At 39.9% G+C, this 15,660-nt stretch overlaps 1 non-coding gene across 1 annotated transcript; it reads right to left on the minus strand.

Annotated features, from left to right (window-relative positions):
• Positions 1-5,755: 5,755 nt before the first annotated feature.
• Positions 5,756-5,863, minus strand: LOC148546167 (small nucleolar RNA R71). The gene has a single exon (XR_015901536.1). It is a non-coding gene; the product is annotated as a small nucleolar RNA R71 (small nucleolar RNA).
• Positions 5,864-15,660: the final 9,797 nt, after the last annotated feature.

Below are 15,660 nucleotides of genomic sequence, written 5' to 3' on the forward strand. Positions count from 1 at the left end.
TCAGGGGAAAGATTGTTCACACCACCCCTGACAGGATCAGAGAGGTATTAAAGCTACCTCAGCTAAAGGATGATCCAGACTCCTTCAACAGGAGGATGATGAGAGCAGACATTGGCCTGGATAAGATTCTAGAGGACATATGTATCCCTGGAGCCAGGTGGACCACCAACACAAAGGGCGTCCCAAATCAACTCAAGAGAGAGGATCTCAAACCAGTTGCCAGAGGATGGCTGGACTTCATTGGGCATTCTCTGTTGCCCACTAGCAACCGCTCTGAAGTCACAGTTAAAAGAGCAGTGATGATCCATTGCATCATGATGGGAAAGGAAGTGGAGGTTCATCAGCTGATTTCAACTGAGCTCTATAAGATTGCTAACAAAAATTCAAAAGAGGCCAGGTTGGCTTATCCAAGCGTGATTTCTCTGCTCTGCAAGGACGTTGGAGTAAGGATGGGAATAACTGAATATATCCTAATTGAAAAGTCAATCACTAAAGCATCAATGGAGAGACAACAAGCACAGGAGGATCCCATCAAGAAGAGAGCACAGGAATTCCTCCCAGAGATTCCTCAAGCGGAATATTGGGAATATCTTGAGACGTCCGTCACCAAGATACAGGAACCTATGGAGCAAATAATAAAAGAACAGAAGGAACACAGTCAAATGCTGACCTATATGTTTAAAGAACAAGAGGAGCAGGGGCGTGACTTAAGGGAACTGAAGCGCCAAAAGTCTTCTCTTGTAGGACCAAGCATCCCAAGGATCAGAGGAACCCCCGTGCCCCCAGAATAAAGGTTGTTAATTTCCAATTTCTGCCTTAACTCTGTGACAGTGTCTTTATAAAAGTTTACCTTAGAAGTCATATAATAGTAATTAGTATCTATTTGATTTTAGCTCCAATTAAGCTATAGTTTATTTTTCTCATCATCATTAAACATGAATAAAATAGTAGATCTTTTGAATAAGAAGCAATAAAATTTCGAGTTCAATAAAAGAAATTCTAATTGGTTAAATGTGGTGGCAATGCTTTCTATCTTCTGAATGAATGCTTGAACAGTGCATATGTCTTTTGAATTTGTTGTTTAAGACTGTTAAATATGTTGGCTCTTGAAAGAATGATGAACATGAGACATGTTATTGATAATCTGAAAAATCATAAAAATGATTCTTGAAGCAAGAAAAAGCAGCAAAGAACAAAGCTTGCAGAAAAAAAAAAAAAGAGAAAGAAAGAAAAAGCAAGCAGAAAAAGCCAATGACCCTTAAAACCAAAAGGCAAGGGCAAATGAGAAGGATCCCAAGGCTTTGAGCATCAGTGGATAGGAGGGCCTAAAGGACTAAAATCCTGGTCTAAGCGGCTAAACCAAGCTGTCCCTAACCATGTGCTTGTGGCGTGAAGGTGTCAAGTAAAAACTTGAGACTGAGCGGTTAAAGTCAAGGACCAAAGCAAAAAGAAGAGTGTGCTTAAGAACTCTGGACACCTCTAATTGGGGACTTTAGCAAAGTTGAGTCACAATCTGAAAAGGTTCACCCAGTTATGTGTCTGTGGCATTTATGTATCTGATGAGCGGATAATTTATACGCTTTTTGGCATTGTTTTTAGTATGTTTTTAGTAGGATCTAGTTACTTTTAGGGATGTTTTCATTAGTTTTTATGTTAAATTCACATTTCTGGACTTTACTATGAGTTTGTATGTTTTTCTGTGATTTCAGGTATTTTCTGGCTGAAATTGAGGGACTTGAGCAAAAATCTGATTCAGAGGTTGAAGAAGGACTGTTGATGCTGTTGGATTCTGACCTCCCTGAACTCAAAGTGGATTTTCTGGAGCTACAGAACTCAAAATGGCGTGCTTCCAATTGCGTTGGAAAGTAGACATCCAGGGCTTTCCAGCAATATATAATAGTCCATACTTTGGCCAAGAATTGACGACGTAAACTGGCGTTCAACGCCAGCCTTCTGCCCAAATCTGGCGTCCAGCGCCAGAAAAGGATCCAAAACCAGAGTTGAACGCCCAAACTGGCATAGAAACTGGCGTTCAACTCCACAAATGGCCTCTGCACGTGCTACACTTATGCTCAGCCCAAACACACACCAAGTGGGCCCCGGAAGTGGATTTATTCATTAATTACTTACTCATGTAAACCCTAGTGACTAGTTTATTATAAATAGGACCTTTTACTATTGTATTAGGCATCTTTGGATGCCTGGTTCTTAGATCAGAGGGGCTGGCCTCTCGGCCATGCCTGGACCTTTCACTTATGTATTTTTAACGGTAGAGTTTCTACACTCCATAGATTAAGGTGTGGAGCTCTGCTGTTCCTCAAAGATTAATGCAAAGTACTACTGTTTTCTATTCAATTCTTCTTATTTCTCTTCTAAGATATCCATTCGCACCCAAGAACGTGATGAAGGTGATGATTATGTGTGACACTCATCATCCTTCTCCCTTATGAACGCGTGCCTGACAAACACTTCTGTTCTACATGAATTAAGCTAGAATGAATATCTCTTAGATCTCCTAACCAGAATCTTCGTGGCGTAAGCTAGAATGATGGTGGCATTCAAGAGAATCCGGAAGGTCTAAACCTTGTCTGTGGTATTCTAAGTAGGATTCAATGATTGAATGACTGTGACAAGCTTCAAACTCGCGATTGTTGGGCGTTAGTGACAGACGCAAAAGGAGGGTGAATCCTATTCCAGCATGATCGAGAACCGACAGATGAATAGCCGTGCCGTGACAGGGTGCGTGAGCATATTATTCACTGAGAGGAGGGGATGTAGCCACTGACAACGGTGATGCCCTTGCATAAAGCCAGCCATGGAAAGGAGTGAGACTGATTGGATGAAGATAGCAGGAAAGCAGAGGTTCAGAGGAACGAAAAGCATCTCCATTCGCTTATCTGAAATTCCTACCAATGATTTACATAAGTATCTCTATCCCTATTTTATTATATTAAATTCAAAAACACCATTATCACTTTATATCTGCCTGACTGAGATTTACAAGGTGACCATAGCTTGCTTCATACCAACAATCTCCGTGGGATTCGACCCTTACTCACGTAAGGTATTACTTGGACGACCCAGTGCACTTGCTGGTTAGTTGTATCGAAGTTGTGACAATTATGAATTAAGATCAAAGCACCAAGCTTTGGAGCCATTACCAGGGATTGTTCGAGCCTGGACATCACAATTTCGTGCACCAAGTTTTTGGGGCCGTTGCCGGGGATTGTTTGAGTTTTCGGCAAGCCTTTGGTCCGGTAACATCAGTGCCAGATTCCTTTTTGATCCGGCAACAGCACCAAGTTTTTGGCGCCGTTGCCGGGGATTGTTCGAGTTTGGACAACTAACGGTTCATCTTGTTGCTCAGATTAGGTAATTTTCTTTTTGTTTTCTTTTCAAAAAAATTTTTCAAAAACCTTTCAAAAATTCCTCACTTGTTTTCGAAAAAAAAAAAATTTTACTAAAAATAATGTTTTCAAAAATAAATTATTCTATGGCTTCAAAATTTTTAAGAATGAATTCTAGTGTTTCATGAAGCATGTTGAAGCCTATCTGGCTGTAAAGCCATACGCAAACTGCTTTGGGATTGGCTAATCACTTCAGTGGAGTCATGCCCAATCCTTCTGGATAGGGTATGTCAGGCTTGTCATGTCTGAATTACACTCATATTTTTATTAAAGCTTGGCTGGCTATTAAGCCATGCCTGACCCTTTGATTGGAGCTTTAAGACTAACATGGCAAGATTCCTGGAATTCATATTAAAAATTTTGAAATCCTTATTTTTATTTTTCACAATAATTTTCGAAAAAAAAAATAATAAATAAAAATACAAAAAAATTAGAAAATCATAAAAATCAAAAATATTTTCTGTTTCTTGTTTGAGTCTTGAGTCACATTATAAGTTTGGTGTCACTTGCATATGCATCTTGCATTTTTCGAAAATATCATGCATTCATGGTGTTCTTCATGATCTTCAAGTTGTTCTTGGTAAGTCTTCTTGTTTGATCTTGATGATTTTTTGTTTTGTGTCTTTTCATGTTTTTCATATGCATTCTTGAATTCTTAGTGTCTAAGCATTAAAGAATTCTAAGTTTGGTGTCTTGCATGTTTTCTTTGCATTAAAAAATTTTTCAAAAATATGTTCTTGATGTTCATCATGACATTCAAAGTGTTCTTGGTGTTCATCTTGACATTCATAGCATTCTTGCATGCATTCATTGTTTTGATCTAAAAATTTCATGCATTGTATATTTTTCATGTTTTTCATAAAAATTTCAAAAATAAAAAAAAAAATATCTTTCCCTTTTTCTCTCATCAAATTCGAAAATTGAGTTGACTTTTTCAAAAATTTTTAAAAATCAAGTTGTTGCCAATGAGTCAAATCAAATTTTCAATTTGAAAATCTTATCTTTTTCAAAATCTTTTTCAAAAATCAAATCTTTTTTCAAAATTCTTAGTTATTTTCGAAAATTTCAAAAATATTTTTCAAAAATCTTTTTCTTATTTTTAGACCAAATTTTCGAAAATAACATAATCAATTAATGTTTTGATTCAAAAATTTGAAGTTTGTTACTTGCTTGTTAAGAAAGATTCAAACTTTAAGTTCTAGAATCATATCTTGTGAATTCTTATGAATCAAGTCATTAATTGTGATTTTAAAAATCAAATCTTTTTCAAAACTAATTTCAATCATATCTTTTCAAAAATATCTTCTTATCTTATCTTTTTCAAAAATATCTTTTCAAAATATCTTTTCTAACTTCCTATCTTTTCAAAATTTGTTTCAACTAACTAACTAACTTTTTGTTTGTTTCTTAACATTTTCAAAACTACCTAACTAACTCTCTCTCTCTCTAATTTTCGAAAATATCTCCCCTCTTTTTCAAAAATTTCTTTTTTTATTAACTAATTATTTTTATTTTTAAATTTTAAAAATTTTTCGAAAATTTCTAACATTTTTCAAAAAAACCATTTTTCAAAAATCACTAACTCTTTTTCAAAATAATTTTCGAAAATTATCCCTCCCCCATCTCATTCTATTTATTCATTCATATCCTAACATCTCATCTCACATCTCTTCCATCGGTACAGTTGTGTTTCTTCCTTTACATCACATTCTTTGTCTCCCCCTCTTTTCTTCCACTCACAAGGGGATCCCTATACTGTGGTATAAAGGATCTCTATTATTATTATTATTTTTCTGTGCCTTCTTCTTTGTCATATGAGCAGGAGCAAGGATAAGAACATTCTTGTGGAAGCAGATCCAGAACCTGAAAGGACTCTGAAGAGAAAATTAAGAGAAGCTAAAATACAACAATTCAGAGATAACCTTTCAGAAATTTTCGAACAGGAGAAGGAGATGGCAGCCGAAAATAATAATAATGAAAGGAGGATGCTTGGTGACTTTACTGCACCTAATTCCAATTTACATGGAAGAAGCATCTCCATTCCTGCCATTGGAGCAAACAAATTTGAGCTGAAACCTCAATTAGTTTCTCTGATGCAGCAGAACTGCAAGTTTCATGGACTTCCATCTGAAGATCCTTTTCAGTTCTTAACTGAATTCTTGCAGATATGTGATACTGTTAAGACTAATGGAGTAGATCCTGAAGTCTACAGGCTCATGCTTTTCCCTTTTGCTGTAAGAGACAGAGCTAGATTGTGGTTGGATTCTCAACCCAAAGACAGTCTGAACTCTTGGGATAAGCTGGTCACGGCTTTCTTAGCCAAGTACTTTCCTCCTCAAAAGCTGAGCAAGCTTAGAGCTGATGTTCAAACCTTCAGACAGAAAGAAGGTGAATCCCTCTATGAAGCTTGGGAAAGATACAAACAGTTGACCAAAAAGTATCCTTCTGACATGCTTTCAGAATGGACCATCCTGGATATATTCTATGATGGTTTATCTGAGCTATCAAAGATGTCACTGGACACCTCTGCAGGTGGATCCATTCACCTAAAGAAAACGCCTGCAGAAGCTCAAGAACTCATTGACATGGTTGCTAATAACCAGTTCATGTACACTTCTAAAAGGAATCCTGTGAGCAATGGGCCTCTTGAGGTTGATACTCTGAATGCCATATTGGCTCAGAATAAAATATTGACTCAGCAAGTCAATATGATCTCTCAGAGTCTGCATGGAATGCAAGCTGCATCCAACAGTACTCAAGAGGCTTCTCCTGAAGAAGAAGCCTATGATCCTGAGAACCCTGCAATAGCAGAGGTAAATTACTTAGGTGAACCTTATGGAAACACCTATAACTCAACATGGAGAAATCATCCAAATTTCTCATGGAAGGATCAAAAGCCCCAACAAGGCTTTAATAATGGTGGAAGAAACAGGTTTAGCAATAGCAAGCCTTTTCCATCATCAACTCAGCAACAGACAGAGAACTCTGAACAAAATGCTTCTAATTTAGCAAATCTAGTCTCTGATCTATCTAAGGCCACTGTAAGTTTCATGAATGAAACAAGGTCTTCCATTAGAAATCTGGAAGCACAAGTGGGCCAGCTGAGTAAAAGGATCACTGAAATCCCTCCTAGTACTCTCCCAAGCAATACAGAAGAGAACCCAAAAGGAGAGTGCAAGGCCATTGACATAAGCGCCATGGCCGAACTTGTGAGGAGAGGAGAGGACATGAATCCCAAGGAGGAAGACCTCCTGGAACGTCCAGTGATCAATAAGGAGCTTCCCTCTGGGGAACCAAAGGACTCTGAGGCTCATCTAGAGACCATAGAGATTCCATTGAACCTCCTTATACCCTTCATGAGCTCTGATAAGTATTCCTCTTCTGAAGAGAACGAGGATGTTACTGAGGAGCAAACTGCCAATTTATTGGTGCAATCATGAAGCTGAATGCCAAATTGTTTGGCATTGATGCTTGGGAAGTTGAACCTCCCTTGTTCATCAATGAACTAAGTGATCTGGATCAACTGACATTGCCTCAGAAGAGACAGGATCCTGAAAAGTTCATAATACCCTGTACCATAGGCACCATGATCTTTAAGGCTCTGTGTGACCTTGGTTCAGGAATAAACCTCATGCCCCTCTCTGTAATAGAGAAACTGGGAATCTATGGGGTGCAAGCTGCTAAAATCTCATTAGAGATGGCAGACAGCTCAAGAAAACAGGCATATGGACAAGTAGAGGATGTTTTAGTAAAGGTTGAGGGCCTTTACATCCTTGCTGATTTCATAGTCCTGGATACTGGAAAGGAAGAGGATGAATCCATCATCCTAGGAAGACCTTTCCTGGCCACAGCAAGAGCTGTGATTGATGTTGACAGAGGTGTAATAGTCCTTCAATGGAATGAGAACTCCCTTGTATTCAAAACTCAAGGATCTCCCTCTGCAACCATGGAGAGGAAGCAGAAAAAGCTTCTCTCCAAGCAGAGTCAACCAGAGCCCCCACAGTCAAACTCTAAGTTTGGTGTTGGGAGACCACAACCAAACTCTAAGTTTGGTGTTGAACTCCCATATCCAAACTCTAAGTTTGGTGTTGGAGAGTCTCAACAAAGCTCTGCACATCTGTGAGGCTCCATGAGAGCCCACTGTCAAGCTATTGACATTAAAGAAGCGCTTGTTGGGAGGCAACCCAATGTTTATTTATCTAACTATATTTTTCTTAGTTATGTGTCTTTATAGGTTCATGATCATGAGGAGTCACAAAATAAATATAAAAATTGAAAACGGAATCAAAAACAGCAGAAGAAAAATCACACCCTGGAGGAGCATCTGTCTGGCGTTCAAACGCCAGAACAGAGCATAGTTCTGGTGCTGAACGCCCAGAATGGGAGCATCCTGGCGCTGAACGCCCAGAACAAGCATGGTTCTGGCGTTCAACGCCAGAAATGGCACACAGATGGGCGTTGAACGCCCAAAATGACCACCAACCTGGCGCTGAACGCCCAGAGTTGGGGACAAAGGCATTTTTACATGCCTAATAGGTGCAGGGATGTAAATCCTTGAACACCTCAGGATCTGTGGACCCTACAGGATCCACTCAGGATCTGTGGACCCCACAGGATCCACTTAGGATCTGTGGACCCCACAAGATTCACTCAGGATCTGTGGACCCCACAGGATCCACTCAGGATCTGTGGACCCCACAGGATCCACTCAGGATCTGTGGACCCCACAGGATCCCCAACTACCTCCACTCACTTCTTCTCACCACTCTCTTACACACAACCCCATAAACACCCTTCCCTAAAAACCCCTCACCAATCACCTCAATCTCTCTTCCCCACTAAACCTTCACCACTCACATCCACCCACTCTTCCCAATAAACCTACCTCATAAACTCCACCTACCTTCAAAATTCAAAACCAATTTCCCACCCAAACCCACCCATATGGCCGAACCTTAACCCCCCCTCCCTTCCCTATATAAAGACCTCCATTCTTCATCAAATTCACACAACACACCCCTCTACACTCCTCTTGGCCGAAACCACATCTCCCTCTCCCTCTCCATATTTCTTCTTCTTCTTCTTCTATTCTTTTGTTTATTGCTCGAGGGCGAGCAATATTCTAAGTTTGGTGTGGTAAAAGCATAAGCTTTTTGTTTTTCCATTACCATTGATGGCATCTAAGACCGGAGAATCCTCTAGAAGAGGGAAAGGGAAGACAAAAGCTTCCACATCCGAGTCATGGGAGATGGAAAGATTCATCTCCAAAGCCCATCAAGACCACTTCTATGATGTTGTGGCCAAAAAGAAGGTGATCCCCGAGGTCCCTTTTAAACTCAAAAGAAATGACTATCCGGAGATCCGACATGAAATTCAAAGAAGAGGTTGGGAAGTTCTAACAAATCCCATCCAACAAGTCGGCATCCTAATGGTTCAAGAGTTCTATGCTAATGCATGGATCACCAAGAACCATGATCAAAGTAAGAACCCGGATCCAAAGAACTATGTTACAATGGTTCGGGGGAAATACTTAGATTTTAGTCCGGAGAATGTGAGGTTGGCGTTCAACTTGCCATACATGGAAGAGAACGCACGCCCCTACACAAGGAGAGTCAACTTTGATCAAAGGTTAGACCAAGTCCTTATGGACATATGTGTAGAAGGAGCTCAATGGAAGATTGACTCCAAAGGCAAGCCGGTTCAACTAAGAAGATTGGACCTCAAGCCTATAGCTAGAGGATGGTTGGAGTTTATTCAATGCTCAATCATTCCCACTAGCAACCGGTCTGAAGTTACTATAGACCGGGCCATCATGATCCATAGCATCATGATTGGAGAAGAGGTGGAAGTTCATGAGATTATACCTCAAGAACTCTACAAGGTGGCTGACAAGTCCTCCACCATGGCAAGGTTAGCCTTTCCTCACCTCATTTGCCACCTATGCAATTCAGCTGGGATTGACATAGAGGGAGATATCCTCATTAAAGAGGAAAAGCCCATCACTAAGAAAAAGATGGAGCAAGCAAGAGAGCCCAGTCATGGAGCTCAAGAGGCGCAAGAAGCTCATCGCCATGAGATTCCGGAAATGCCTCAAATGCACTTTCCTCCACAAAACTATTGGGAGCACATCAACACCTCCCTAGAAGAATTGAGTTCCAATACGGGACAACTAAGGGTGGAACATCAAGAGCACTCCATCATGCTTCATGAAATAAGAGAAGATCAAAAAGCAATGAGGGAGGAGCAACAAAGACAAGGAAGAGACATAGAAGAGCTCAAGGACATCATTGGTTCCTCAAGAAGGAAACGCCACCATCACTAAGGTGGATTCATTCCTTGTTCTTGCTTTCTCTGTTTTTCGTTTTCTATGATTATGTGCCTATCTATGTTTGTGTCTTCATTACATGATCATTAGTAGTTAGTAACTTTGTCTTGAAGTTATAAATGTCCTATGAATCCATCACCTCTCTTAAATGAAAAATGTTTTAATTCAAAAGAACAAGAAGTACATGAATTTCGAATTTATCCTTGAACTTAGTTTAATTATATTGATGTGGTGACAATGCTTCTTGCTTTCTGAATGTATGCTTGAACAGTGCATATGTCTTTTGAAGTTGTTGTTTAAGAATGTTAAATATGTTGGCTCTTGAAAGAATGATGACTAGGAGACATGTTATTTGATAATCTGAAAAATCATAAAAATGATTCTTGAAGCAAGAAAAAGCAGCAAAGAACAAATCTTGCAAAAAAAAAAAAAAAATAGAGAAGGAAAAAGCAAGCAGAAAAAGCCAAAGCTCTTAAAACCAAGAGGCAGGAGCAAAAAGCCAATAACCCTTAAAACCAAAAGGCAAGGGCAAATAAAAAGGATCCCAAGGCTTTGAGCATCAGTGGATAGGAGGGCCTAAAGGAATAAAATCCTGGTCTAAGCGGCTAAACCAAGCTGTCCCTAACCATGTGCTTGTGGCGTGTAGGTGTCAAGTGAAAACTTGAGACTGAGCGGTTAAAGTCAAGGTCCAAAGCAAAAAAAGAGTGTGCTTAAGAACCTTGGATACCTCTAATTGGGGACTTTAGCAAAGCTTAGTCACAATCTGAAAAGGTTCACCCAATTATATGTCTGTGGCACTTATGTATCCGGTGGTAATACTGGAAAACAAAGTGCTTAGGGCCACGGCCAAGACTCATAAAGAAGCTGTGTTCAAGAATCATCATACTGAACTAGGAGAATCAATAACACTATCTGAACTCTGAGTTCCTATAGATGCCAATCATTCTGAACCTCAATGGATAAAGTGAGATGCCAAAACTATTTAAGAGGCAAAAAGCTATAAGTCCCGCTCATATGATTAAAGCTCTGTTTCATTGATAGTTTGGAATTTATAGTATATTCTCTTCTTTTTATCCTGTTGATTTTCAGTTGCTTGGGGACAAGCAACAATTTAAGTTTGGTGTTGTGATGAGCGGATAATTTATACGCTTTTTGGCATTGTTTTTAGTATGTTTTTAGTAGGATCTAGTTACTTTTAGGGATGTTTTCATTAGTTTTTATGTTAAATTCACATTTCTGGACTTTACTATGAGTTTGTGTGTTTTTCTGTGATTTCAGGTATTTTCTGGCTGAAATTGAGGGACTTGAGCAAAAATCTGATTCAGAGGTTGAAGAAGGACTGCTGATGCTGTTGGATTCTGACCTCCCTGCACTCAAAGTGGATTTTCTGGAGCTACAGAACTCAAAATGGCGCGCTTCCAATTGCGTTGGAAAGTAGACATCCAGGGATTTCCAGCAATATATAATAGTTCATACTTTGGCCAAGAATTGACGACGTAAACTGGCGTTCAACGCCAGCCTTCTGCCCAAATCTGGCGTCCAGCACCAGAAAAGGATCCAAAACCAGAGTTGAACGCCCAAACTGGCATAGAAACTGGCGTTCAACTCCACAAATGGCCTCTGCACGTGCTACACTTATGCTCAGCCCAAACACACACCAAGTGGGCCCCGGAAGTGGATTATTCATTAATTACTTACTCATGTAAACCCTAGTGACTAGTTTATTATAAATAGGACCTTTTACTATTGTATTAGGCATCTTTGGACGCCTGGTTCTTAGATCAGAGGGGCTGGCCTCTCGGCCATGCCTGGACCTTTCACTTATGTATTTTTAACGGTAGAGTTTCTACACTCCATAGATTAAGGTGTGGAGCTCTGCTGTTCCTCAAAGATTAATGCAAAGTACTACTGTTTTCTATTCAATTCTTCTTATTTCTCTTCTAAGATATCCATTCGCACCCAAGAACGTGATGAAGGTGATGATTATGTGTGACGCTCATCATCCTTCTCCCTTATGAACGCGTGCCTGACAAACACTTCTGTTCTACATGAATTAAGCTAGAATGAATATCTCTTAGATCTCCTAACCAGAATCTTCGTGGTGTAAGCTAGAATGATGGCGGCATTCAAGAGAATCCGGAAGGTCTAAACCTTGTCTGTGGTATTCTGAGTAGGATTCAATGATTGAATGACTGTGACGAGCTTCAAACTCGCGATTGTTGGGCGTTAGTGACAGACGCAAAAGGAGGGTGAATCTTATTCCAGCATGATCGAGAACCGACAGATGAATAGCCGTGCCGTGACAGGGTGCGTGAGCATATTATTCACTGAGAGGAGGGGATGTAGCCACTGACAACGGTGATGCCCTTGCATAAAGCCAGCCATGGAAAGGAGTGAGACTGATTGGATGAAGATAGCAGGAAAGCAGAGGTTCAGAGGAACGAAAAGCATCTCCATTCGCTTATCTGAAATTCCTACCAATGATTTACATAAGTATCTCTATCCCTATTTTATTATATTAAATTCGAAAACACCATTATCACTTTATATCTGCCTGACTGAGATTTACAAGGTGACCATAGCTTGCTTCATACCAACAATCTCCGTGGGATTCGACCCTTACTCACGTAAGGTATTACTTGGACGACGCAGTGCACTTGCTGGTTAGTTATATCGAAGTTGTGACAATTATGAATTAAGATCAAAGCACCAAGCTTTGGAGCCATTACCAGGGATTGTTCGAGCCTGGACATCACAATTTCATGCACCAGTATCCGGTAGTAATACTGGAAAACAAAGTGCTTAGGGCCACGGCCAAGACTCATAAAGAAGCTGTGTTCAAGAATCATCACACTGAACTAAGAGAATCAATAACACTATCTGAATTCTGAGTTCCTATAGATGCCAATCACTCTGAGCTTCAATGGATAAAGTGAGATGCCAAAACTGTTCAGAAGCAAAAAGCTACTAGTCCCGCTCATCTAATTAGGATCTGAGCTTCAATCAAAAACTCTGAGATATTATTGCTTATCAACCTATTAGTCTTCTATTTTATTTGTCTAGTTGCTTGAGGACAAACAACAGTTTAAGTTTGGTGTTGTGATGAGCGGATATTTTATACGCTTTTTGGGGATAATTTCATATAGTTTTGAGTATGTTTTAGTTAGTTTTTAGTCTATTTTTATTAGTTTTTAGGAAAAATTCATATTTCTGGACTTTACTATGAGTTGTGTGTTTTTTTGTAATTTCAGATATTTTTCTGTCTGAAATTGAAGGAGCTGAGCAAAAATCTGATTCAGGCTGAAAAAGGACTGCTGATGCTGTTGGATTCTGACCTCCCTGCACTCAAAGTGGATTTTCCGGAGCTTCAGAACTCGAAATGGCATGCTTCTAATTGCGTTGGAAAGTAGACATCCAGGGCTTTCCAGAAATATATAATAGTCCATACTTTGCACAAGGATAGACGACGTAAACTGGCATTCAACGCCAGTTCTCTGCCCAATTCTGGCGTCCAGCGCCAGAAAAGGATCAAAAGCTGGAGTTGAACGCCCAAACTGGCATAAAAACTGGCGTTCAACTCCACAAATGGCCTCTGCACGTGAATTGCTTAAGTCTCAGCCCAGCACACACCAAGTGGGCCCCAGAAGTGGATCTCTGCATCATCCATCATAGTCTACTCATATTTTGTAACCCTAGGCTACTAGTTTAGTATTTAAACAACTTTTAGAGACTTATTTTGTATCTCATGACATTTTAGATCAGAACTTTGTATTCTCTGACGGCATGAGTCTCTAAACCCCATTGTTGGGGGTGAGGAGCTCTGCTGTGTCTCGATGAATTAATGCAAATATTTCTGTTTTCCATTCAAACACGCTTGTTCCTATCTAAGATGTTCATTCGCGCTTAACTATGATGAAGGTGATGATCCGTGACATTCATCACCTTCCTCAAACCATGAACGTGTGCCTGACAACCACCTCCGTTCTATATCCGATTGAATGAGTATCTCTGAGATCTCTTAATCAGAATCTCCGTGGTATAAGCTAGAACTGATGGCGGCATTCATGAGAATCCGGAAAGTCTAAACCTTGTTTGTGGTATTCCGAGTAGGATTCAAGGATTGAATGACTGTGACGAGCTTCAAACTCCTGAAGGCTGGGCGTTAGTGACAGACGCAAAAGGATAGTAAATCCTATTCCAACCGGATCGAGAACCAACCGGTGATTAGCCGTGCTGTGACAGAGCGCGTGAGCGTAGTTTTCACTGGAAGGATGGAAGGTAGCCATTGACAACGGTGATCCACCAACACACAGCTTGCCATAGGAGGACGTGCGTGCGTGAATCAGAAGACAGAGGAAAGCAGAGATTCAGAAGACAAAGCATCTCCAAAACTCCAACATATTCTCCATTACTGCACAACAAGTAACCTTTAATTTATGCTCTCTTGGTTATTCGCAATTCAACTGATAAACATAATTGACTTCCTGACTAAGATTTACAAGATAACCATAGATTGCTTCAAACCAACAATCTCCGTGGGATTCGACCCTTACTCACGTGAGGTATTACTTGGACGACCCAGTGCACTTGCTGGTTAGTGGTACGCGTTGTGAAAAGTGTGATTCACAATTCGTGCACCAAAGATCTATCAAAATACAATAGTAAAAGGTCCTATTTATAATGAACTAGTAGCCTAGGGTTTACAGAAATAAGTAAATGATGCAGAAATCCACTTCCGGGGCCCACTTGGTGTGTGCTTAGGCTGAGCATTGAAGCTTTTTCGTGCTTGGGCTGTTCCTGGAGTTAAACACCAGCTTTGGTGTCAGTTTGGGCGTTTAACTCCAATTCTGGTGCCAGTTTGGGCGTTTTACGCCAAGATGTTTTGAGCTGACTTTGAACGCCAGTTTGGGCCATCAAATCTCGGGAAAAATATGCACTCTTATATATTTCTGGAAAGCCCAGGATGTCCACCTTCCAACGCAATTAAGAGCTTGCCAATTGGGCTTCTGTAGCTCCAAAAAATCCACTTCGAGTGCAGGGAGGTCAGAATCCAACAGCATCTGCAGTCCTTTTTCAGCCTCTGAATCAGATTTTTGCTCAGGTCCCTCAATTTCAGCCAAAAAATACCTCAAATCACAGAAAAACACACAAAATCATAGTAAAGTCCAGAAATGTGATTTTTATTTAAAAACTAATAAAAATATAATAAAAAGTAACTAAAACATACTAAAACTACCTAAAAACAATGCCAAAAAGCGTATAAATTATCCGCTCATCACAACACCAAACTTAAATTGTTGCTTGTCCTCAAGCAACTAAAAACAAAGTAGGATAAAAAGAAGAGAATATACAATAAATTCCAAAAACATCTATGAAGATCAGTTTTAATTAGATGAGCGGGGCTAGTAGCTTTTTGCTTCTGAACAGTTTTGGCATCTCACTTTATCCTTTGAAGTTCAGAATGATTGGCATCTATAGGAACTCAGAATTCAGATAGTGTTATTGATTCTCCTAGTTCAGTATGTTGATTCTTGAACACAGTTACTTTATGAGTCTTGGCCGTGACCCTAAGCATTTTGTTTTCCAGTATTACCACCAGATACATAAATGCCACAGACACATAACTGGGTGAACCTTTTCAGATTGTGACTCAGCTTTGCTAGAGTCCCCAATTAGAGGTGTCCAGAGCTCTTAAGCACACTCTTTTTGCTTTGGACCACGACTTTAACCGCTCAGTCTCAAGATTTTCACTTGACACCTTCACGCCACAAGCACATGGTTAGGGACAGCTTAGTTTAGCCGCTTAGGCTAGGATTTTATTCCTTTGGGCCCTCCTATCCCTTAATGCTCAAAGCCTTGGATCCTTTTTACCCTTGCCTTTTAGTTTAAAGGGTTACTGGCTTTTTCTGCTTGCTTTTTCTTTTTCTT

This window comes from Arachis ipaensis, chromosome B9 (genome assembly GCF_059453495.1).
Source record: "Arachis ipaensis isolate K30076 ecotype BB chromosome B9, ASM5945349v1, whole genome shotgun sequence".
NCBI lineage: Eukaryota > Viridiplantae > Streptophyta > Magnoliopsida > Fabales > Fabaceae > Arachis > Arachis ipaensis.